The 24492-nt window shown below is 37.8% G+C and overlaps 1 pseudogene; it reads right to left on the bottom strand.

Moving 5' to 3' along the window:
• Nucleotides 1–14682: 14682 nt before the first annotated feature.
• Nucleotides 14683–15699, bottom strand: LOC142229056 (uncharacterized; annotated as a pseudogene).
• Nucleotides 15700–24492: the final 8793 nt, after the last annotated feature.

Here is a 24492-nt window from a genome sequence, read left to right as displayed (position 1 = left end):
ATATGGCGTTATTAATTTCTCGCAGCAGCTTCTTTAAGTCGCTGGAACACTCCTCGCAATTGATTATTGATTACGATGCGTTTATTTTCATATTGATTACGAAGGTTTTCCCACGCAATTTCAAATCCTTCAGATGTCAAAGGAATGTGCCTATTTATCTCTCTTGCCTCACCGGTGGTCTTTTGGAAAAGGTGGTATAATTTTTCTACCGCACTTAACTTTTTATTGTTCACATATATGGCGGTGAACAAATCCCTAAAACTGGGCCAGCTCAAATAATCACCCTGAAAAATTTCTGTATCGCACGGTGGGACAGCAATAGAACTAGCAGACTTCGGGACTGGAGGAGCTAAGTCTTCTTTTATTTTTGCTTTAATGCTTCCAATTATAGCCATGTATTTAATATATGCACCATGAACTTCTACCCTCTTCTTCCTTATTGTGGTCTTATCTTTCTTTTCGCATTCTGGGTCAGCAATACATTTTTTATAAACCTCCTTCCATTCTGCGTACATACCCTGAACCTCCTGTTGTTCTGCCTCGATTGACAATTCGTTGTGTTGCACCTTTTTTGACTGCTTCAAAGTCTGCTCATAAGCAATATACTCATCGGACAACACAAGATATTCTTCTAACAATCCCATCTTCAGTCGAGTCAGATATACTAATAAACAAGTCTTTCACTTCGAGAAAGACAAATATTGCACAGCTGCGCGTGAAGGGATAGAAAACAATGTTCGACTCTGATTCACTTTTGGAAAAGTTGACAATAAATCGATGCAAGACTTCTCTCCGCAAATTTTACTAATTTTTAAATCAAATCAGTGCGAGAGAATCTACCAATATGCAGAGGAACAAATTTATTTGCAAATAATTTATTTCAATATCCCGATGCCACCTTTTGGTTTAACAGCACAAATTCTGTCAAGAGGCAACGTAACAGTAATCTCAAAAAGAGGCAGAGAATCGTTTTGAGGAACAAAACCAAGAAAGGAAAAAAATTCGAAGAGGCAGAAAAATTTTCAATTTCTAGAAGCGCTAAATTTCCTAGGTTTTATTGCTTTGAAATCGTTTTCTCAATTTAAGAAACTTTGCAGTTTGTCGTTCGATACATGTTGAATGAGACAGAGACCTATGGATTTAGTTTTTTTGTACAACAACTCTGGTAACTTTTTACTGTACAACAATTTTAGGAATAATTTCAATTTTCCAAAAAATAGCATACATCTTTAAATATAAATTTTTAACTTGAGACAAATCAGCCCACTGTGCTCTAAACTTGGATTTTTTTTTAATAGTCTTCAACGAGAGGCATAATATTGTTGAAATTATTCAAAATTTTTAATTTAATTTGAGGCAGTCCTGATTCTTTAATCCCCACTTAGGAATACTCAGAACAATTTATTTCTCAAGACAATAATAGGCATTTCCTTTTTAATTTTCTAATATTTTCCAGCATTGATATAAATTTTAAATAATTTTCTATTCTATATAGATGAATAGCTTCTGATTGTTCCAACCAATTTGTATTTGCATTAAATTCTCTCCTTGAGGCAAAAATTTGTTTCCACGAATTTTTATTTTTTTTTTACAAAATGAGAAATCTCCAATATGAGTACTATGCCACAGTCTCATATGAGCATGACCACGAATTCCAACCTTTTCTGCCTACCACTGTACCTTGGTTGTAGTCAAGATTAACACAAATTTAACGTTTTGTTACGGCAAACAGAGACAGATAAAATCCCAAGAAAAGTAAGTGTTGCTGAGATAAAATGATTCGCCGACTAATACTCTTTAAAAGTGTGCGCAATCATAAAAAGCACCCTTCTTCAGATGTTTAGAAAATCTCTTTTTTTTTTCAACCAACCGAGAGGCATAGAAACAATATTTATATTATTATTTTTTTTTTTTCGATGTATATTTGCCTATAGCAACTCACTGACTTGTGCCTTTTACAAGTGTGCTAAATTTTTATTGAGTCATTTCTGTTCCTTCTATAACAGAAAAAAACTCAAATTCAATTGGTTCCAATTCAATGTGCAGCAACATTCAAAAATGTAAACATTCAACCACCGTTCTCTTAAGCGCATGAGAACGTGTTCTCAATGATAGTTCTCTTAAATTATTTGTTTACATTCCACTGTCCCCCACATGTAAATATGTGGTGGGGTAATTGTTATACCAACTGCCAAGGGACAGAACAAAATGCAAAACAAGCATCCGCCAAATTATGCATCAGCCGACAGACGAAAAATCCCGGTTGGTTACAAAAACAAAACACTGACTGCACGTATATATGTTTGCGGGTATATGACACAGAAAAATTATTGCTGGTTGACGATCTACACCAACAATTGTTAGTACATAAATTTTGGACCAAATTTATAACTGTTATTTTCTCTTCCAAAATCTATTTAAAGTTTTATTTTCTTTTTGCTTATATTTTGTGTCGCAAGAAGGGGCAGTGACAGATGTAATGCACAGTATGGAACAGAGAAGGGCCAATGCATGCACATATATCTTTCCACACTCAAATAAAAATGATAATGTACATACCTTTTCTCCAAATTGCTTGGGCCTGTGTTTAATTTTATGGGTTATATTTGTTGAATATTCCACTCTAACGAATATTACAATGCTGGTTTTCACAAAAAGACGGATCACAAGGACCATATGTTGGGGCCTAATCCCAACTCTCCGGCCTTAGTCAAACAACACTTGGAGATGCCCGAATGGGTTTTACTTTCCTCTGGTGTAACACTATTTGTAATGGGCAAAAAATTAACTCACTCTCGAAGGGGCAGATCACTACTGGTGTGATAGTTTTTTGAGCCACATATACCGCAAATGCCCCCCGGGGCAGATAATATCGATTGCCTTGCCAAGCTTACAAGAAAAAGAATCTTTGGTGTTTCAATTGTAGCAATTCAATTTGTTTATTTGTGACACTTTCACACTTATATTGATGACTTGTCCAACACTAATTATATCTGTCACTTAATGTTTGCCGTCGTTGCCGATTTCTTATTAGAACTATTCTGTTTAATTATTTACAAACTTTCACTGATTGGTTTTACTTTTCGTACACTGACGATGGTTGAGCTTCGCGCTCTATGATAATTTGTTCTTAACTACCGCTTCTATTATTCTTTCTCTCATCTCCTCTTCTCTTTAGACTACAGTGATCCCTTCGGATCACACAACGGCGGCAAACAATGATGTGGAGGACGAAACGTTCACGCAATTAGGGATGTCCATTAAAGGCAATATTTGGTGTCGCATAACGAAAAGGCGTTCACACTTATTCGTGCGTGAACAATAACCTTTTGTTTTTTTTTTTCATTTCGGGTTCGATTAGGAGCCTAAATTGAAAGAGATTTCTAAGAGTTTGTCCGAGACTGGTTCCTGAGGACCTGTTTATGGGTTGCTCCTGCTAAATTGTCCCAGGACGTGTCCTTTGGGATGAGTCCAAGACGCGTCCTAAAATGTAAGTTGACTCCGTCAATGACAATCCCATGTTAAAGTGGGCGGTCCCTTCCATACGTTTTGATCAGAACTGGGACTGGTCCATACCCATTTCCCGTAGGGTAGTTCCACACTTTTCCCAGCAAAAAATTGGGAGTTGTTCTAAAGGCACAACTTTAAAATCACTTCCAAAAATGACTTCACAAAGAAGTTAACTATTTTAACTACACAGGAAGTTTTTTTACTTCCTTTTTTTATATTTTAATGCGTAATTTCTTGTTTTCTTTTTTCAAATAGTTTAAAAAAAGAGTAAGAATAAATAAAATGGTACAAATTATTCAAATTTTGCCACAAAAATGCTACATCCATTATAGAAAAATCGATAATATTTGGAAAAACGTTTCAAACAAGCGTTAGAATGCATTAAAAATCATAAAAAGTATAAAAATTATTTATTTGGGAAAATATCACAAAATTTTTAATTCACATTCAAAACACTGAATTCGGATCACACCTTAAGAAGTGATGCAAATTCATTGCAACGGTTGTTGAAACGGTGGACATTCGTTCTATGACAAGTTCATATTACATTCATAGCTTCTCCGCCAATTTTGTACCACTTCCAGACCCAAAAAGAACATTTTCACTTCTTTTTTTGGCGACGGTTTTTTGCAGCATTATTAAGATATTATTTTATGAAAGAATAGTTTTAATATCAATTACTATTTTTTATTCTACTAAATCATAAGTTCAACCACAGCTATATTTCATAAATATCAGACTTCTACCACAACCCAAGTAATTCGATTGTGCATGAAAGTCTTTAGTGGAACTTTGTGCGTTGTACGAGTATATACTTGTTTAATTTTTATAAAAATGTAAAATCGTAAATAGGTTTTCAAATTCAGGGGGGGGGGGGTGGTGCTAAATTTTTTCTGGGGGGTCTAAGCCCCCTCCCCAGAGGCCTTCCTACGCTTATGGATATAGTCCTTATAGGTGAAATCTTTAAATTTGTCTTCGGGAAGTGTCCTCAAGCCCTCCTGAAATTTCAAAGGAAACCCTAATATTTGGTTCATGGTGGTGGGTATTTAAGATTCGGCCCGACCGAACTTAGTGCTGTATATACTTGTTTAGTTTAATATATACCACATATAGACTACCTTGCAATTTAGAAGACGGTGTTAGGAAGTTTTAAGATACCTTGCCATCGGCAAGTGATACCGCAACCCAAGTAATTCGATTATGGATGACAGTCTTTAGTAGAAGTTTCTACGCAATCCATGGTGGAGGGTACATAAGCTTCGGCCTGGCCGAACTTACAGCCGTATATACTTGTTTTTATGATGATCCGTTTGGAAATTCTATGTATTTTTCGTCGTTTTAAGTTCCTTTGTGTGAATATTTTGAATTAAATGTCTCCATTCGTTTTGACGCCACAAAAAGAAACAAATTATGCCGGTGGAGGTAAACAAAACACATACCCACAAGTAACATACATAAAATGCTGCTCTCAAAGCAATAACATATGCTCATTTTTTTTCAAATGCCAATTTTGTGTATTCAGGGAAAACTCTGCTCAAATCATACACATTTTAATATTCAAATTAAGTAATATTTAGATTTAAGCATATCAAAATGTGTGCGAAGCCTCATTAAATGCCAAGAGCATAGCCAAACGAATGCACCCATACCAGCACAGTTTTCTAAGCATCTTCACACTAACCACGAATTGCTATCATTTGATTCTCCCGCTGTGTTATGTTCAGCGTTGCCACAATAAATTTTTATTTTGGACCAACATTTTTCCAAAATTGAACGAAAATTGGTGCCAGCGGACCATTTTATAATAAATATAAATTAAAAGTTAAAATTTCCTTCGATAGAAAATTTTGTCAAATTTTTATTTCTATTCAAAATTTTCATTTCTACAGAAAATTTTGTCGAAATTTTGTTTGTTGTTTTTTCATTGCGTTGACTAAACTACAAGAGTAGCTTAACCAACTGAGGAAAAGAATGTTAATCAAATTTATTTGGGCAAAGCCCTATAGACTGCAAGATGGTTGGATGGACGCACGTTTCGGAATTACCACATTCCTCATCAGCATCCTCTACTTGCAGCAAAACTATCAACCAATTATCAGAACAAATTCTGGTAATTCACCCAAAGTGGACCACACTTGAATCTTCCGAAAAACGGTTTATTATAGTCGAATTTTGCCGAAATAAATCTTTGTACAAACAGTTCTATGTAATATGTTATTCAACCGTCGAACTGAACGGACGTGTTTTTTAATAGCGGATTATTTCATCGTAATAAATAATTATTACGAATTTCACGTGTGGTGGAAAATTAAACCACCATGCAGCGAAAATCGAAGTCATCCACTGGGTTGCTAACTTCAGGGCCCAGTGGGCGGGTATCGACGGAAGTTAAAAATTTGGGAAGTGACCAAGAGTCAGGCCCACTTAGTCGACCTGTAGACGAGTCGACAGGTGGCGACACTTTGACAAGTCGAACCTTTTCCAAGGTAACGGCATCAAAAGGAGGTAATCCCTCACGAAAGAGATTCAAATAACGCAGAAATGCTTTGTTTATCCTAAAGAAATTAGGATGTCGGCTAAGCAAAGCGATTCCTTAAAATGGACTCAAGGAATTCCTAAAGCTGGAAAAAGGGAACGATCACCGGATGAACTGCCATCCTCTAAACGGGATCAAAGATCGTTTGCCTCAGTTGCAGAAGACAGCCTTGTGATGGCTATCATTAATAAAATAGCATTGGACGGTATGGTTCCAAAGCAAAAATGGGGGGAAATTGAGAACGCGATGTCTGGTGTCTACTCAGAGGTGCGAAAAAAGTTTCCCGGACCAAGTACTCGATGGCAAGATGGTATCATGGACGATATAAGTTAATAATATTTGCGGACCAGAGGTCTATGGATTGCTTTAAAGCTGCTTTGATGTTAATTGGTGAAGTTTGGGAAGGAGCCGCTTTAGAGTTAGTCGATAAAAAAGACATACCGGCTAAACCTAGAGCACTATAAACACACAATACTAAACAGACTAAAGGAATGCAATCCAAATCTTCCAACCGCCGATTGGAAGGTTGGTCGTTTGGATGAGGTGGATGGACCAAGACGACATGCGGTGTTTATATTGAACATTGAGTCGCTGCCACATCTAGCCCAGACCCAAGGACGTGTAAGTTATGGCTTTATGATATCCATATGAATATATACAAAAGCGATCAGCCAAAGGATTCCGAAACGGACAAGTCTCCGGTAAAGTCAGAAGAAGGAAAATCTTACGAAGCCGAAGGAGACATAAAAACGGCAGACATTGACGAACATCGTATACGGGAAGTCCCTACAAGCACAAACCTCACCAAAGCCTAACCGCGGGTTGTTGCGAGTGTCACCGAGATCTGTGAAGAGGAAGCCCTTGATGGCTCAATTGAAGAGGCTGATGTGACGGTGGTTGAAAATTTGTATGGTTCTACGGTTCCTCCAGATAAATCTTCACCATTGAAAGGCCGCTTGTGCTACCTTACAAGTTCACCTGATGAAAGGAGACATAGATATAGTTCTTATTCCAGAACCATACATATATAAGAACATGATCTGTGAATTAAGCACTCCGGGTTTCAAACTTTTGAATAATACCGGTAAAGATATAAATCCAGCATGTATAATTGCTAAAAACGAACTAAAGTTATTTCTGCTTCTTTCATCACCAATGCAGACACTGTCGTAGCCAGTCTAGAGATATCCAAATGCAAACTCTGGGTATCTTTGGTCTACATGGGACATGATAGGGAGATGCCACCCCGTGCCGTTAAGACCTTAGTTGAGGAGTCACTAAAAACGAAGACAAAACTCATTATGGGATGCGATGCAAATGCACATCATAGTATTTGGGGAAGTAGTGATACTAATGCAAGGGAAGAGTCGCTAATAGAGTTTATTTTGCGTACTAACCTGGTAGTTTGCAATAAGGGAGATGCACCAACCTTCGTCAGCAGGAACACACAAGAGGTTTTGGACGTAACGTTGACCTCTCCGGAACTGAATGATAAGATATATGAGTGGCAAGTTTTGAGGGAACATAGCTTCTCAGATCATCGCTACATCAGTTTCAGATTGGCTGTTCGTACTTCAAAGACCATATTTCCGCCAAATGTTAGGAAAGCTGATTGGAATAGGTATAGGGAATCGTTCAATTTGATGATACCGGAAGTGCCGGAGACAAATATGAGCACTGTGCAAGATATCGAACACGCAGTGGAGCGGATTACTAAGGCCTTCAACATTTCACTGAAAGCTGCATGCCCTAGAGGAAAGCCAAGGGGAAAAAATCGGCCGCCATGGTGGACTACGGAGTTAAGTAATATGAGGAAATCCTGCAGGAAGCTCTTTAACAAAGCAAAGTCCACAAGAGCTCCGGAGGATTGGGACACTTACAAGATGAATCTGAGAGAATATAAACGAGAACTGAGAAGGTCTCAACAAAACTCTTGGGATGATTACTGTAGCAGTATTGAAAATACGTCAGAGGCTTCCAGACTACGGAAGATACTAGCATCCACTAACACCGCTCCAGGTTTCATTAAAACATCGGAGGGAAATTGGACAACGTCCAGTGAGGAGACGTTGGAGGTACTTTTGGACACACACTTCCCTGGAAATCAGACGGTTGAACCATGTTCCGGCGGTGTAACAGAGGCTCAGCGATCATTTCCTATCGAGGAAATTGTGTCGGAATCTAGAATAAAATGGGCTTTAAATAGCTTTGGACCATTCAAATCCCCCGGACCTGATGGAATTATTCCGGCGGAGTTACAGGCAGTGGCTGAAAGAATTATCCCCTGGTTGACGGTGATATATAAACAATGTGTAAACTTAGCATATATTCCAGAAAAGTGGAGGGAAACAAAAGTTGTCTTCATACCTAAAACAGGAAAAGCCTCTCACTCGAGTGCGAAGGATTTCCGACCAATCAGCTTATCCTCATTCCTACTTAAGACCCTGGAGAGGATGATAGACATGTATCTTAGAACTAGCGTGGATTCAAGTTTGCTCTCGAAACGACAGCATGCATACTCGAAGGGCAGGTCTACTGAGACCGCATTGCATGAACTGGTCAGCTTTATTGAAAGCTCACTATCTGTCAAAGAATACACAATCGTAGCGTTTCTAGACATCGAAGGGGCGTTCAATAATGTCCATCCAAGCTCGATATTAAATGGACTGACAACTCTGAATGTTGATCCAGGTATACTTAGGCTGTTAGACGAACTTCTAATAAAGAGACGTATTTCAGCCACACTAGGGCAAGCAAACATTCAAAGGTATGTGAACAGGGGCACTCCCCAAGGAGGAGTTCTATCACCTCTTCTTTGGAATGTTGCTATAAACAACCTTCTGGTTTCTCTAGAAAAAGAAAGGATAAAAGTGGTGGCATACGCAGATGATGTGGCTCTGGCAGTCAGGGGAAAATTCCCATCCACAATCAGAGATATTATTCAGAGGGCCCTCCGGATGACTGAGAAATGTGCGAAAGACAATGGTCTTGGGGTAAATCCTGCAAAGACAGAATTAGTCATGTACTGCAAAAATCGCAAAACTCCCACGGTTAGACCCATTTCCTTACGGGGTACTGAAATTCCCTTTGGTGAGTGTGCAAAATACCTTGGCGTTATTTTGGACAGGAAGCTGAATTTTAGGCTTAATATTGAAGAGAGGGCGAGAAAAGCCACGGTAGCTTTGTACTCGTGCAAAAGGGCAATAGGGAAAAAGTGGGGACTAAAACCAAAAATTGTGCATTGGCTATACACGGCAGTAGTTAGACCTATAATGCTATATGGTGTTGTAGTCTGGTGGCCGGCACTTCAGAAACCGACTTGTTTAGATAAAGTTCAGCGTCCTGAACTTTTTGTGTCCTTTTTGTGTAAGGCGTAAGCGAATTTTAGGAGCATATAGCTTTAGATTACTGGCTGACCTGGAAAACGTTAACTTAAGCAGTTTGTTAATGTTTTTGCAGCAATCTGGTTGGTTCCACAAAAGTAAATAATAGAGAAGGTTCAGTGGTTAAGACTAGAAGTGCCCATATGTAATAGGTACTTTTAGTTAAATGTGGTATCACAATGGACTGAATAGTCTAAGTGAGCCTGAAATTTAATCGGGCTGCCACTTTAACCTAACCTTGGTCTACATGGAACATGATAGGGAGATGCCTCCATGTGCCGTTAAGACCTTAGTTGAGGACTCACTGAAAACAAAAGCAAAACTCATTATGGGATGCGATGCAAATACACATCACAGTATTCGGGGAAGTAGTGATACGAATGCATGGGAAGAGTCGCTAATAGAGTTTATTTTGCGTACTAACCTGGTAGTTTGCAATAAGGGAGATGCACCAACATTCATCACAAAAAACAGCCAAGAGGTGTTGGACGTCACATTGGCCTCTCCGCAACTGAATGATAAGATATCTGAGTGGCAAGTTTTAAGGGAACATAGCTTCAGATCATCGCTACATCAGTTTCAGATTGGCTGTTCGTATTTCAAAGACCATATTTCCGCCAAATGTTAGGAAAGCTGATTGGAATAGGTATAAGGAATCGTTCGATATGATGATACGGGAAATAGCAGAGACAAATATGATCACTGTGCAAGATATCGAACACGCAGTGGAGCGTATTACTGAGGTCTTCAACATCTCACTGAAAGCTGCATGCCCTAGGGGGAAGCCAAGGCGGAAAAATCGACCACCATGGTGGTCTACGGAGTTAAGTAATATGAGGAAATCCTGCAGGAAGCTGTTTCATTAAAACATTGGGAGGGCAATTGGACAACGTCCAGTGAAGAGACGCTGGAAGTACTATTGGACACGTTTTCCTGGAAATCAGATGGTTGAACCATGTTCTGGCGGTGCCATAGTGGCTCAGCGGTCATTTCCTACCGAGGATATTGTAACGGAATCTAGAATAAAATGGCCACTGGCGGTGCCATAGTGACTCAGCGGTCATTTCCTACCGAGGATATTGTATCGGAATCTAGAATAAAATGGTCGTTAAATAGTTTTGGGCCATTCAAATCCACCGGACCTGAAGGTATTACTCCGGCGGAGTTACAAGCAGTGATTGAAAGAATTATCCCCTGGTTGACGGTGATATATAAAGGATGTATGAACTTAGCATATATTCCAGAAAAGTGGAGGGAAACAAAAGTCGTTATATGTTATACAGAGAGCCCTTTGGATGACTGAGAAATGGACGAAAGAGAATGATCTAGGAGTAAATCCTACAGAATTAGTCATGTACTGCAAAGATCGCAAAACTCCCACGATTAGGCCTATTTCCTTAGGGGATATTGAAATTCCCTTTGGTGAGTGTACAAAATATCTTGGCGTTATTCTGGACAGGAAGCTGAACTTTATGCTTAATATTGAAGAAAGAGCGAAAAAAGCCACTGTAGCTTTGAACTCGTGCAAAAAGGCAATAGGAAAAAAGTGGGGACTAAAACCGAAAATTGTGCATTGGCTATACACGGCAGTAGTTAGACCTATATTGCTATATGGTGTTGTAGTCTGGTGGCCGGCACTTCAGCAACCGACAGGTTTAGATCAAGTTCAGCGTATGGCGTATTCAGTAAGACAGGAACAAATTCCCTTAATGTCATGCAGCATCCATTGCCTTTAGACATTTTGGCCAAACAGTCAGCTGAAACTACGGCTGTGCGGTTGCGCGAGCTATCGCTGTGGTCGGAAAAAATGTACGGTCACAGTTAGGTCCTCAAAATAATGCAAGATGTGCCTAACGTTTTCGACAAAAAGTTTGAAATTCTAATTCCCAACAGTGAGGCGTAGCGCACACAGACCCCGGTGAATATAAGATATATAGATTTCTACACTGATGGCTCCAAATTGGATATATACAAAGGATCTGGAACTTCGAATAGCGAAAAAATTACCTAATCACTGTAGTGTTTTTCAGGCTGAAATATTAGCAATAAGAGAGGTGGCGAATTGGCTGAGAAGTAATGTTCCAAAAAATTTTGGCATTAATATATACTCAGACAGTCAACCTGCAATAAAATCCTTGGACTTGGACTCTGTGTTCTTTAACTCGAAAACGGCCATCTACTGCCGCAAATCTCTCAACGAGATGGCTGAGTAGTACAATATGCACCTAATATGGTTGCCTGGCCATAGGAACATACCGGGGAACTGCGAAGCACATGAGTTAGCAAGGCTAGGAACTACCATACATATTCCAAGGGAACTAGGATTTGTTGGTATGTCTCTGGCTACCTGCAAGCTCTTATTGCGTGAGAAGGCTGTCATGATGGCAAATGTTCGATGGGAGAATTGCAAAGGTTGTAACGACACCAAGCGATATACGGCCCCATTTAAACTTGAACCGCACACTAGATATACTAGTGTTCTCAAGACGTCAGATAGCACTCCTGATATCTGCTATAACGGGTCGCTGCCTGATAGGCGAATTTGCAAAAACTATTGGTGCGAAGTATAATGACTACTGTATGAGCTGTCATGATGTGGAGGAAAAGGAATTAATTAAACACCTCTTGTGTGAGTGTCCTGCATTTTGTGTGAGGCGTAAGCGAATTTTAGGGGCATATAGCTTTAGATTACTGGCGGACCTGGAAACGTTAACTAAAGCAGACTGTTAATTTTTTTGGAACAATCTGGTTGGTTCAACAAAAGAAAATAATAGAGAAGGTTCAGTGGTTAAATCTAGAAGTGCCCATGTGCAATATGTACTTTTAGTTGAATGTGGTATCACATTGGACTGAATAGTCTAAGTGAGCCTGAAACTTAATCCGGCTGCCACTTTAACCTAGCCTAACCTAAACATTTATCTTTTCATTTGCCAATTTCAAATCATCGATTTGAGTGCAATTGGATGGGTCTATTTTGAGCGTGCTTCCTCTTACTTCATTCGTTTGGTTTTGGTATTGTTGATTTGTATTCGAATCATATTTCTTGTTTTGATCTCATCTTAAAAACCATCGCGTTGACTAAACTACAAAAGACGAGACGAAAGAATGTTTGTCAAATTTATTTGGGCAAAGCCCTGCAAGATGGTTGGATGGACGCACGTTTCGGAATTACCACATTCCTCATCAGCATCCTCTACTTGCAGCAAAACTATCAAACAATTATCAGAACAAATTCTGGTAATTCACCAAACCCAAAGTGAACCACACTTGAACCTTCCGGAAAATAAATATTAGTACAAAATTTTCTCTTTTCCTTTGCCAATTTCAAATCATCGATTTGAGTGTAAAATGATGGAATGTAAATTAAACTGATGATTCAATGCACAGTTTTATCCAGAAATTATTGATATGGAAAAAGATCAAGTTTCTACCAATTTTAATTGGTTGAATTGTGAAAGCAAAAAAGCGTTTTCAAAAAGTATTGATCCAAAAATATGTTATTTTCCGATCCGGAGATGGTGCAACTTTGGCGCAGAAGCGATGATTTTATTCGGGCTTGTCATAGGACGGCTGTCTTCCATTTCGTCAGCCGGCGCACTCAATTTGCATCATTTTCATAGGTGTGATTCACTGTTTTGGGTGTCAGTTAAAAAATTCTGTGATATTTTGCAAAATAAATATTTATTTTATTTTTTTATGATTTTTAATGCATTCTAAAGCTTGTTAGAAACGTTTAAGGCCGAAACACAATGAAAAAAAGCAGGCGTATGCCTTAGCTTTTTTCTTTGCTTTAAAGCGGCTTCCATTTTTCCAACACACATAGAAAATCGTATTTGTCGCTTCATAAACATAAACAAACTTATATTTCCATATACAAACCTGGAGCAACAAATGTTTTTAACGTCAAAATCAAAGCAGCCTATAGAAGCCGGAAAAGTGAAAATTTATTTAACTTATTTTCACGCTTCGGTCTCAAGCTTATATTTATTGTGCGCACTCTCATAATTATGAACGGTTCAACTTTTTTCGAAGCAAAGAAAAAAGAGACGATTTAAGCTGCGTGTTCATTGTGTGTCGGCCTTTAACCTTAAATATTTCAAAACTTCGCTTGTTTTTAGAGTGGATTTAGCTTTTTTCGACAAAAATTTAAATAATTTGTACCATTTTATTAATTCTTACACTGTTTCTAACGTATTTGAAACAAATGTATAGAATGATGATAATATATAGGAGTGATTAAATAATGCCCTGATTTGAAATCTAAAATCTATAGATTTTGAAATTTTACTTTCATTTTCAAGCAACTTTCATGAACAGCGCGCCTTCTATACCCTCAAGAAGTGGAATCGGTCTATATGGAGGTCTTACCAAATGGAGCGATAAAACCAAATCCGTTATAATTTCAAATCGGATAAAGACTACGGTTTATATAAGCCCATGGAGTTAAATCAGGAAATCAAGCTATATGGGTGCTCTGCCAAAAATATGCACCGATACACAAAATACAACACACCTAGTTGTAGTTCTCAAAACCCTACAAAATTTAGATCCCAAATCGGAGGGCGGGTTTATAAGGGGGATACCTTATAAACCCGCCCTCCGATTTTATTTGTGACCCCCAAAAACCTCTAGATTTCAAATTTCAAGCAAATTGAATAAAAACAACGGTTTCTAGAAGCTCAAGAAGTAAAATCGGGAGATCGGGCTATATGGGGGCTATAGCAAACCATAGACCGATACACGCCATATTCGGCACTCCTGTTTGTGGTCCTAACATACCTTTAGATTTCTAATTTCAGGAAAATCTGATTGAAAATACGGTTTCTAGAAGCCGAAGAAGTATAATCAGAAGATCGGTTTATATGGGAGGCTATACCAAAACATGGACCGATATAGCCCATCTTCCAACTTGACCTGCTTGGAGACAAAAAAACGAGTTTGTGCAAAAATTAAGCAAGATAGCTTTAATATTAGGGCTGTTTTCTTTTAGCACTGGATGCAACATTTGTGTGGGCTATCCAGAACATCGTTGCACTGGTGTTCTATCCAGAACATCTCATCAGTGCAAGTCGCGCCGATGTTGCCAGATTGTATTTTGATAAACTGACGCTTCTTCGATTCACAATAGCAATTTATTGTGACTAATTTGTCGAAAAACATGAAATTCAGAGTGGTACAATGACATAAATAATTGCAGCAGTAAATATTTATTACTAACGATTTCATTTCACAGCAGTAATGAATTTATTTCGATTACACAAATATAGTGTTATTTAGTTGAACTTGTCTAAATGAAAATGAATCCAAAGCTATGTCACATCTTGATCGAATTGTGGCCAAAATCAATGAAATGACAAACGTTTTCCCTGTTCCTCCAGGTGCGTCCCGGAAGAATAGACCACCAGTATTATTGTCTACCGCTTGCATTATTGTTTCGTATACTTGCTTTTTATGTTCATTCAGCAACGGCACATTATTTCGAACGAATTCCTGCAATCTATCAACATTGTATTGCAGCTCTCGATTTAATTCTTGGTTGAATGCATCGTGCATCGATCGCTTTGGCGCAATCATTCCTACTTCAATCAGTAGCTTGTTTGCAATAGTCAAGCATTGATCATTAATCAGAATCAATCCTTCATTGGTTATTTGGATATCAGGATTATTCGTTTTAATGCGCAAGCAATACAATATATCTTCACATATGTCGTCTTTGTATTTGTTCCATAACTGATAATTGCGAAAAGCGTTCGTAGTTGGTACGCATTTGATGAAATAACTGAATCCGCAAGTGTTAAATCCCAATGAGAATCGTTCTCCACCAAACCCATTAGTTGACATGCTTCGCGATATGTTTGACATTTCACATTCACAGTCTTCAAATGCGCGAAGGATTTTAGTCCACGAACATTTACCAACAGCAGTCGGTAAATGATCGTGTTTGCGTCGTTGGAATTTCTTTGGTGATTGATTCCAAGTGTAATACTTGGGCAATTCAACGTACACCAGCGTCGCTTCACATATTGCAAAGAAGCTAGTCAATGTTGTCGATGGTGGTCTCTCAGCTCGTTGTGCCGCATTAGCCTAAGTGAAGTAATCTCTTTGGTCATTTTCCAAATGTACTGCTAAGTGTACAACTGTGAGATATACTTCATGCATTTGAAATGAAAATAATCGCCACAATGCTTCATTTGTACTGACGTATTTGCCCATTTTGAAGTTACTGATTTCGTCATTCGCATTTTCCGACGCAATACCAAACACAGCCATGTCACTGCCTTTTGTGATATATTTGCACAAATATTGGATTGATTTGGCTGAATGACAACTCTCAACGTTTGTAAAGGGTGATTCTTTTGAGGTTAGGATTTTCATGCATTAGTATTTGACAGATCACGTGGGATTTCAGACATGGTGTCAAAGAGAAAGATGCTCAGTATGCTTTGACATTTCATCATGAATAGACTTACTAACGAGCAACGCTTGCAAATCATTGAATTTTATTACCAAAATCAGTGGCAGAAAATCCGCTTTTTTATCGACAAATTTTGTTCAGCGATGAGGCTCATTTCTGGTTGAATGGCTACGTAAATAAGCAAAATTGCCGCATTTGGAGTGAAGAGCAACCAGAAGCCGTTCAAGAACTGCCCATGCATCCCGAAAAATTCACTGTTTGGTGTGGTTTGTACGCTGGTGGAATCATTGGACCGTATTTTTTCAAAGATGCTGTTGGACGCAACGTTACGGTGAATGGCGATCGCTATCGTTCGATGCTAACAAACTTTTTGTTGCCAAAAATGGAAGAACTGAACTTGGTTGACATGTGGTTTCAACAAGATGGCGCTACATGCCACACAGCTCGCGATTCTATGGCCATTTTGAGGGAAAACTTCGGAGAACAATTCATCTCAAGAAATGGACCGGTAAGTTGGCCACCAAGATCATGCGATTTGACGCCTTTAGACTATTTTTTGTGGGGCTACGTCAAGTCTAAAGTCTACAGAAATAAGCCAGCAACTATTCCAGCTTTGGAAGACAACATTTCCGAAGAAATTCGGGCTATTCCGGCCGAAATGCTCGAAAAAGTTGCCCAAAATTGGACTTTCCGAATGGACCACCTAAGACGCAGCCGCGGTCAACATTTAAATGAAATTATCTTCAAAAAGTAAATGTCATGGACCAATCTAACGTTTCAAATAAAGAACCGATGAGATTTTGCAAATTTTATGCGTTTTTTTTTTTTTTTTTAAGTTATCAAGCTCTTAACAAATCACCCTTTATGTGTTTCGTATGTGATAGAAGCGGGCAATATGGTACAATGAATTCATTTCCGATCTCAATATCTTGATTTTTGACTTTAACTTTGATAGTTCGACCATTATCTTCTTTTGAACGCCGACGATAAACTGGATATCCATCGTTCTCCGTACCTGTTTCAGCAACTAACGGTCGCGGATATCGTTTTGTGCACTTTCCATCAGCCATGCAAGGCGATAATGGATTTAATTCACCGCACGGTCCATGCACCATCTGTGTTGTCACAATGTCGTGTATGTCAGATGGGGATCAGTGACTTTATTATTAAATGTGGGTGCATTGAATCTTCGCACATGTTCACCTGTTGGGGTACAATCCGCTCTTATAACAAATTTGTTCGTGTCCCTGTATCTGTATTTGTCAAGAAATATTGAAGAAATACGGTGTAATTTCTGATCGTGTGGTGTATACGTAGTTGTTATGTGTTACAATTCATTGTGTTGGTGTGAGAGATTGGTTATGTGTGTTGTTTCTTTTACCATGCAAGTCGGCATGAAGCCGCCTTCAGCAGTTATTGTATTCAAGGATGTGTTGAAGAAAATGGCTTGAATCGGGATCATTTCCATCGAACAATGATTTCAGTGGCTATGAGGGTGTAAGTAATGGATCCAATTTGACTTTTCCACTTGCGCAGAACAATCCAGGCGTTTCTCTTTTGAACTTTAACGCATTGAAATATTGGCATATAGTCGTCATTGGTCCAATATATAAATTTTCATCATCACTGTAGTTCGCAGTGGGATCATATTGGAATGTTAAGCGATTGTATGATCTTGTGTGCTCACGCGTTGTCTCAATCGGGAATTTTCTATTATTATATTTTGTCTTTCTTCCCTTAAATTCTGTGAATACACTTGTTGCTGGCTTGTAAGTCTTGTGCGGCGGCCGATGTTCGCACATCGCCTAGGATTGCCAGATTCAAATGGCCTATTGTCTTGAATTTTGGGAAAAGTTGGCTGGATATAACAAAAAAACCGGGTTTTGTAAATCCCCAAATATGAGGAATACAACTATTTATTAAAATATTTAAATAAATAATAAAAACACAACAATAAATTTATAATTCAGTATTTTCATAAACATAAATAAAATAAAGTAATTTTAATTAAATTAAAAAAATGAGAACATTCAATCTGTTGTTTCTTCTAATGATTCCCAATGGATTTTGAATAAAGAAAAGTTTGATTCAAATACCCAATTCAATTTATTTCAACCAAAATTTCTTATATTTAAATTCCTAAAATAAGAATACAATTCGTAACACAATTCGCAATTTGACTGAATATAAACTCACTTTTTGGTATGGAAACCACTAGATAAATTATTTCAAGAATTAATCAATTTGGCAAGCAAAAATAATTTAAAGTTTCTCAAGGACATAGAATGCGTCCGGTAAAGCTAATTACTATTTCAGTCTGGCTATAAAGGCGCTTTGTTTCTTGCGTGACGCTTCATTCCGAAAATGATATGACATTTGTAAGTTATCTACTTAAGAACAAAGTTTTTAAAATAACTAAAAAGTATTCGAATTATCCGGTTTTGGTGCTAGCGACAACATTCTCTTGACGACTCAATTGTGGCAATTAAGCTTTTAACATTTATTGCAAAGGCAGTAAATGGGTAAGTGCTTTTCATCGACAGGAGGTGTTGATCGTATGCGATTTTTAATGTAGTTAACTATTTTCTCAGGTTGTCCCATTAAAAGTTTAAGTATTGACATTACCCAGGAGACATTAGATGGATGAATCAGCATGTGGTGCACATTCTTTAACGCATCTCCACTCAAGGATTTTTGCAATCTGATAAAATTTTCACTATCGCTAAATCCGCAAATTTGCGTTGACCATTCGAAGGTGGATGCAAAAAGGGGCCAATCTTCCGGTTGTCCTCCGAAATTTGGAAATTCCTTTGGAAGTGACTTACGGGCCTGTATTTGGCTCTGATTCAGTTGCGTAGTGTCGGCGGAGAAATGTGGCAGATTTGTATGTATTGGCTGTTGTGGCAAGTTCATATGTGAATACTGGGCATTGGCATATTGTGCAGAAGTTAAATTCGAAATGTTTGGATATATAGAGTGTGATACCCGTGGATTGGAGGGACCCATTGGAACAGAAGTGTAAGTATTGGAACTGGATATCGGCGCGTGGGAATCTGAATCTGATGTAACTGCAGCAGGGTTAGCTACTGTTAACAGAATGGCAAAGGATTTGTCGTGATCGTTCTAAGCAATTAGCATCTGAAGAAATATTTAGTGTCGGTACTGCAGCTACAGATGTAGTGATTTGGTTGTTAGCACGACCCATGGTATAGTTAGTGTTTAAGGATTCGTTTTCATTATTTAAATAAATTGATGTATTTGGCAAGTGCGATGATACTTGCCCCGGTGCAGTTTTATTCGCTTGTGCTACATTAGAACTATCGATAGCTTGTAATATCGATGGCTCCTGGCATTGACGTCAGCTTTCGGTCCCGGCAGGAATTTGTGATTGATCGTTAGACTGAGGAAGTTGCTGTAACCAGTCACGGACAGTTTGTGACCGCTTAGATGAAGTGGCACTTAAACGTTCTTCCTCTTCCAGCTGTAGCAATTTGTATTTATTTTCAACATATTGTTGATTTATGGTGAATTGCAAGGATCTCCTTCCTCTAAACGTTGGAACTCTAATTGTATAAACCTCGATTGGGACTCATTTGAGCGGCGTGAAGGGCGACTACCGTTTTCCGAAGTAGGTGGGATGTTATCACTTTGCTCCGAGACACAAGTTCCGCATTTGAAGGTTAGATTTGATTGGTTACTTTCAGTGACATTAGCACATGTGGTATGATAACTAGTGGCAGTTCGTGCATTTTATCGGATTTTGACAAAGTGGACATTCAAGAATAATTTGTTGACCCTCCATTAGTACTTACTGCGATTGGCTACTGGTGGTTAGATATTTCTTCCGTCAGTGTAAGTTGAAGGTAAAAGAAAGCTTGATGGCCAAAAAGAATTTTAAGATGTTGTTTCTTCTAATGGTTCCCAATGGATTTTGAATAAAGAAAAGTTTGATTAAATAACCAATTCAATTTATTTCAACCAACATTTTTATACCCTCCACCATAGGATGGGGGTATATTAACTTTGTCATTCCGTTTGTAACACATCGAAATATTGCTCTAAGACCCCATAAAGTATATATATTCTGGGTCGTGGTGAAATTCTGAGTCGATCTAAGCATGTCCGTCCGTCCGTCCGTCTGTCCGGCTGTCCGTCCGTCTGTGGAAATCACGCTAACTTCCGAACGAAACAAGCTATCGACTTGAAACTTGGCACAAGTTGTTGTTATTGGTGTAGGTCGGATGGTATTGAAAATGGGCCATATCGGACCACGTTTACGTATAGTCCCCATATAAACCGATCCCCAAATTTGGCTTGGGGAGCCTCCCGGAGCAGCAAAATTCATCCTATCCGGTTGAAATTTGGTACGTGGTCTTAGTATACGGTCTGTAACAACCATGCAAAAATTGGTCCATATCGGTCCATAATTATATATAGCCCCCATATAAACCGATCCCCAGATTTGACCTCCGGAGCCTCTTGGAGGGGCAAAATTCATCCGATCCGATTGAAATTTGGTACCTGATGTAAGTATATGGTCTCTAACAACCATGCAAAAATTGGTCCATATCGGTCCATAATTATATATAGCCCCCATATAAACCGATCCCCAGATTTGACCTCCGGAGACTTTTGGAGGGGCAAAATTCATCCGATCCGGTTGAAAATTGGTACCTGATGTTAGTATACGGCCTCTAACTACCATGCAAAAATTGGTCCATATCGGTCCATAATTATATATAGCTCCCATATAACCGATCCCCAGATTTGACCACCGGAGCCTCTTGGAGGAGCAAAATTCATCCGATCCGGTTGAAATTTAGTACATGGTCTTAGTATACGGTTTTTAACAACCATGCAAAAATTGGTCCATATCGGTCCATAATTATATATAGCCCCCATATAAACCGATCCCCAGATTTGACCTCCGGAGCCTCTTGGTGGGGCAAAATTCATCCGATCCGGTTGAAATTTGGTACCTGATGTTAGTTTACGGCCTCTAATAACCATGCAAAAATTGGTCCATATCGGTCCATAATTATATATATCCCCCATATAAACCGATCCCCAGATTTGACCTCCGGAGCCTCTTGGAAGAGCAAAATTCATCCGATCCAGTTGAAATTTGGTACATGGTGTTAGTATATGGTCTCTAACAACCATGCAAAAATTGGTCCATATCGGTCCATAATTATATATAGTTCCCATATAAACCGTCCCCAGATTTGACGTCCGAAACCTCTTGGAGGAGCAAAAGTCATCCGATACGGTTGAAATTTGGTACATTTTGTCAATATATGGCCTCTAACAGCCATGTAAAAATTGGTCCATATCGGTCTTTAGTTATATATAGCCGATGACTTATTACACAAAAATTGGTCCATATCGCCAAAAATAATCTACCAAAACTTTATTTCCATAGAAAATTTTGTCAAATTTTATTACTATAGAAAGTTTTGTCAAAATTTCATTTCTATAGAAAGTTTTGTCAAAAGTTTATTTCTATACAAATGTTTGTCAACATTTTATTTCCATAGAAAATTTTGTCAACATTTTACTTCCATAGAAAATTTTGTCAACATTTTATTTCTATAGAAAATTTTGTCAAGTTTTTATTTCTATAGAAAATTTTGTCAAATTTTTATTTCTATAGAAAATTTTGTCAAAATTTTATTTCTATAGAAATTTTTGTCAAGGTTTCATTTCTATAGAAAATTTTGTCAAAATTTTATTTCTATAGAAAATTTTGTCAAACTAGATTATATACGTATTTAATCGGCCTTTTTTGTTTAATATATACCCCGTATGGGCTAACTTACAATTTAGAAGACAGTGTTAAAAAGTTTTACGATACCTTGCCATCGGCAAGTGTTATCGCAACCCAAGTAATTCGATTGTAGATGACAGCCTTTAGTAGAAGTTCCTACGCAATCCATGGTGGAGGGTACATAAGATTCGGCCTGGCCGAACTTACGGCCGTATATACTTGTTTATATTAAAATTCCTATAATAAGAATACAATTCTAACACAATTCGCAATTTGACTGAATATAAACTCACTTTTTGGTATGGAAACCACTAGATAAAATACTTCAAGAATTAATCAATTTGGCAAGCAAAAATAATTTAAAGATTCTCAAGGACATAGAATGCGTCCGGCAAAGCTAATTACTACTTTAGTCTGGCTAAAATGGCGCTTTGTTTCTTGCGTGACGCTTCATTCCGAAAATTACATGGCATTTGTAAGTTATCTACTTAAGAACAAAGTTTTTAAAATAACTAAAAAGTATCCGAATTAGCCGGTTTTGGTGCTAGCGACAACACAATCTTTTCTTACAAACTAAATATACAGAAAAAGGCATTTTTCCTTTAAAGCTGCTTTAATGCAGTTCTTATAGATAATAAATATCGCGCCTACTAAACAAAAGGTTAGTAACTCTATTTTTTTTAAATAGAGACAAAAACTATAGTAAAAAAGTATTAACTCTGAAGAAAAGAGGCATAACGGAATTTTTTTAATGAAAGAATAGTAAAAAATGGGAGAATTTTACAGTAAGAATCGTTTTTTAATGAAAAGTGAAAATTTTAATAGCCATTTTTTTTGAAAAACGGTTTATACGAAAAACAAAACCGGTTAACCGGCCAAAACCGAAAAAATAAATATCCGTGAATATGATTATTAAACTCTTATTTTTATTGTTTTACGAAAAAAATAACAAAAAATTAACAATTCGTTGTTCTAAAACAAATATTTTAAAATAAACTCAAGAGTAATTCATGTTAGACTTTCATTCTGATAGTTTTTTTGTGTTTTAGGCAAATTACTTGAGATCATTGTAACAATGATCTGTATGTTTTTTGTAATAATAACGTAAAAATAGAATACAATTGATGTGCTCACTTTGTAAACGATTTTTTTGTTTGTTTTTTTATGAAACTTGATGACGAAAATACTCGTTCACTGAAAGTGTATGTCTGGCTAACAGTCATCAGCGCATCGGTGATCATCGGAATCCGATTCAGATGTCTCCAATAAATCCATTGGGATTTCTGGAAATAGTCACCTATACAATTCTATGGCAATGTCCTTTGTCTCAGATTTTGAAGAATATTTCAAAATTTTATTGCTTTGTCTAGTGGCTTTAATAACTTGCTCACTAATTTTAATACTTCTATTTCTTCATTGGAGAATGGTTCCAGATTTAAATCTAGCAAAGTAGCCATGCCACAGCTATGTATTCTCAAAAATTTCTCAATCATATCAGATAATGAATTCCATCTGTTTTTAATGTCACATATAAGACGAAGTTCTTTTCCTTCTTTTTCTTGAACATACATTTGAAGCTTACTTTGTTTTACCGACGATTTGTTAAAAGTTTCAAATATCTTCGTACCTTATTTATTGTATCAGAAATGTCAGGCCCAAAGAAGATTGTGCTCATTACCTCACATAATTTTCACTTCCACGGAATTCTTTAGTTCTTGGCACCTTTTTCTGTAATACAAATAATATTGAAGAAATTATTCAATTTTATGAATTTTTAAAATTTTACCTTTCGCCTGGACGGATAATCGAACCGAGGACCATACAGTTTGTAAGCCAACACACTCTGGGCTAAGTAGCTGTTATGGTCATCAATAGACAATTATCGTTATAAGTTATATTTGTATAGCATAGCCTGCGGCGACCACGAGCCGATGGTTAGGTTATGTTAGGTTAAAGTGGCAGCCCGATTAAATTTCAGGCTCACTTAGACTATTCAGTCCATTGTGATACCACATTTAACTAAAAGTACCTATTACATATGGGCACTTCTAGTCTTAACCACTGAACCTTCTCTATTATTTACTTTTGTGGAACCAACCAGATTGCTCCAAAAACATTAACAAACTGCTTAAGTTAACGTTTTCCAGGTCCGCCAGTAATCTAAAGCTATATGCTCCTAAAATTCGCTTACGCCTTACACAAAAAACAGGACACTCACACAAGAGGTGTTTAATTGATTCCTTTTCCATCACATCATGACAGCTTATACAATAGTCATTATACTTCGCACCTATAGTTTTTGCAAATTCGCCTATCAGGCAGCGACCCGTTATAGCAGATATCAGGAGTGCTATCTGACGCCTTGAGAACACTAGCATATCTAGTGTGCGGTTTAAGTTTAAATGGGGCCATATTTGCTTGGTGTCGTTACAACCCTTGCAATTTTCCCATCGAATATTGGCCATCATAACAGCCTTCTCACGCAGTAAGAGCTTGCAGGTGGCCAGAGGCATACCAACAGATTCTAGTTCCCCTGGAATATGTAAGGTAATTCCTAGCCTTGCTAACACATCTGCTTCGCAGTTCCCCGGTATGTTCCTATGGCCAGGCACCCATATTAGGTAAATATTGTACTGCTCAGCCATCTCGTTGAGAGATTTGCGGCAGTCTATGGCAGTTTTCGAGTTAAGGAACACAGAGTCCAAGGATTTTATTGCAGGTTGACTGTCTGAGTATATATTAATGCCAATATTTGTTGGAACATTACTTCTCAGCCAATTCACCACTTCTCTTATTGCCAATATTTCAGCCTGAAAAACACTACAGTGATTAGGTAATCTTTTCGCTATTCGAATTTCCAGATCTTTAGAATATACTCCGA

The sequence above is a fragment of the Haematobia irritans genome, chromosome 1 (genome assembly GCF_050003625.1).
Source record: "Haematobia irritans isolate KBUSLIRL chromosome 1, ASM5000362v1, whole genome shotgun sequence".
Taxonomy (NCBI): domain Eukaryota; kingdom Metazoa; phylum Arthropoda; class Insecta; order Diptera; family Muscidae; genus Haematobia; species Haematobia irritans.
Note: the sequence above shows the minus strand (reverse complement) of the source record. Positions and strands in the feature narration are given on the sequence as shown.